The sequence below is a fragment of the Brassica oleracea genome, chromosome C9, assembly GCF_000695525.1.
Source record: "Brassica oleracea var. oleracea cultivar TO1000 chromosome C9, BOL, whole genome shotgun sequence".
Classification (NCBI taxonomy): Eukaryota; Viridiplantae; Streptophyta; class Magnoliopsida; order Brassicales; family Brassicaceae; genus Brassica; species Brassica oleracea.
The window spans coordinates 33,420,925-33,423,909 of record NC_027756.1 but is presented as its reverse complement, the minus strand read 5'-3'; positions in this window follow the sequence as shown (position 1 = coordinate 33,423,909).

Genomic DNA, 2,985 nt, shown 5'->3' with positions numbered 1-2,985 from the left:
AATTGTCTTAAACTTAACAGTATCAATTGAAATAAGATCAATCATAAACAGAAACAGATTAATAAATCTTCTCAAACCCAAACATAAACAGATAACAGAGATTCTACACAAGCAAACACAGATCTGATTTTTCTGCAAGAATATGATAACTGATTTTTCTGCAAGAATATGATAATAACTCTAAACTCAGAAAGTTTCAGACTGTTTACCCTTCCGTTGGAAGAAGCTTCACACCGGACGACGAACGGACGATGCTCAAGCCTCTGCATGAGCCTCGCGCTCTGGTTCAGTTTCAGTGATGAGAGAAAGAAGAAAATTTTTGAGAAGGAGTCGACCATAATCATCATAGAGAAGACGAGATCTTTACTTTCGAGAAGGAGTCGATATGCATCGCTTACTTTCTCTCTCTCTCTCAACACGAGATCTGCTCAAATCTCGGAAAATAATTTTAAAAAAATTAATGGACAATTAATCTCAGTCGTTGATTCATTATCATCCAAGGGTGCAAAATGGTGATCCATGCCAAACCAATAGAAAAAAGGGTGAGGATAGATAAAATATTGATTTTGGGCCTTTGATTCTTAATCAATTAATGGCTCAAACGAAAAACAGAATAAAATTGTCTTTTTTGTATTTTTAATTATTATAAAATTTGAAATTTATATTATGTATGTGGAAATTTTATGTATATATAATATTAAATGTTTGAAAATAGTATTCGGAGTTAAGATGAATAGTGTTAAAATTTAGATTTAAGTTTAAAGATAAATGGTTTAAAATGTTGAATGGTTCAATATCTAGAAGATTAACTAAAACTTTTATTTCATTAAGAAATTAAGTTACACATTTACATTTATAAATATAATGATATAAGATTAATAACATTATTAGTTTTCACTTTGTAGATAAATTTTAAATTAAGTAAAAGTAATGATGTAAGAATAATAAAATTAAGTGAGTTTAGGGTTTGGAACATAGTGTTTTGGGTTTAGATTTAGAGTTGTGTATATGGTTTGAGTTTTAGAATAGACTTGGAGTTTAACTTTAAAAATTATGTTATAAGTTTGAAAAGATTAGATTTATGACTTAGTATGTAGGGTTTAAGTTTAGGGTTTAAAGTATTAGATTTAGGGTATAGATTTAAAATTTAGTGTTTGAGGTTTAAAATAGAAATTTGAGATTAAATTTATAAATTATTAAATTTTNNNNATCACTCATACGGACCATCATCCTCAATAATGAGCTTCACCATTTAAATTTTCACGAGCTCCTCTGCCTCGTGTTCTGCTTCTCTGTACCTGTCTCACCTGTCTCAATGCCGCTGCATCTCCGACTCATCTCCGACTCATGGACTCATGGACTCATGGTGTGACCTTATCCAAGACCGCGGCTTTCACAACCTTCTCCTCTCTTCTTGATTCTCTCTTGATGTCCCTCCTAGGTGTAGTTATCATCTCCCTGTGAACAAAACCAAGACCACCAAACATTCAGACCCAACAGAATAATAGTAACTAGTACCAAACAGTTCCGAAAGAAGACCAACCTTGTCTTAAGAGCAAATTTTCACCGCATCTGAGTCATTTTAGTCAGTCTTTGTTTGATCTTGTGTTGTAATAACTTAGGCTAATACAACTACCACACACCCACAACCAAAAGAAACATAATAATACCTCCACTCTTGTTGCATCAATATATGTACACGGTGAACTCACTTACCAAGTTATTGTCAATGGTTTAAAGGGCTTTCTCGTAGTTCCTAGGCAGCTTCACCCTCTCCCACAAGTTCTTATGCATGTGGGCTCTATCTATAGTCTTCATAGACAAATAAAAAACACCTTTTTTTTGCAAACACAGAGACAAAATTCATAAGAAAAGGTTTCACACAAGGATGGTAAACTAGATATACTACAAAGCAAAACTTCATCAATCTAGAGATATATGTGTTTAATTCATGTACAGATCTTTGAGTTTCTTCTGAGTAAAAGCTCTGCAAATTGAGATGATAAAGATTTCAACTTTCAAATCGAGAATATGTTGTTAGAGATAGAGACTGATGTAACACCTGCTACGGATGACGACGAATTTGAGGGGAGATGAATCTGGAAGTGACAAAGGATGGAAATGAGTTAGTGTCAGTGCGAGCGAGTTTCATTTTCCGATGTTGTTGGATCGGAATAGGGCTTCAGATAGTGGTGGTCGCGACTCCGGTGAAGACGGAGACCGGCGAAGACGGATCTGAAAAGTGATGGTGGTGGAGGTGGTGACGAGCGATGGTGGATTGGAGAGATTGCGATGGTAGTGGTGGTGACGAGCGACGGCGTTACCGTCACTGCAACTTCGTCTCCTCCTCCTCCTCCACTAATACTCTTCAATCTCAATTTGAGAAGAACCCAAATCACGTTAGCAACACTGGTTCACATTACAAAAAATTACTGAAAGTAGACAATGAAGCTAACCTTATTGAAACTTAATTCCAGATTTTTTATTTTCTCGCTGATAACAAATATAGCGTTTTAAATTGGCAAACGCTATAAAAAAAAGTAAGTGTTGGTATACAATAGCAGAAATGCCAAAAACGCTATGCTACGATGCTATTAATATCCACATTTCCTGTAGTGATGCCATGGTCTGTACAAGACCGGAATTACCTACGCCGTTGGAGTTGTCAGCATGTTTATCTCCAATCCGGGAAGAGAACATTGGAATGCTGTGAAGTGGATTTTGAGATATCTCAGAGGGACTTCTGATCTGAAGATTACATTTGGGGGTAAGAAGCCTCTGCTGGTCAGTTTCACTGATTCTGACATGTCTGGAGATGTTCATTCTAGCAAGTCTACTTCGGGTTACTTGATAACGTTTGCGGGTGGAGCTGTGGCATGGCAGTCAAGGCTTCAAAAGTGCGTTGCACTATCTACCACTGAGGCAGAGTTCATTGCTACAACTGAAGCTTGTAAAGAGTTGTTGTGGATGAAGAACTTCTATGAA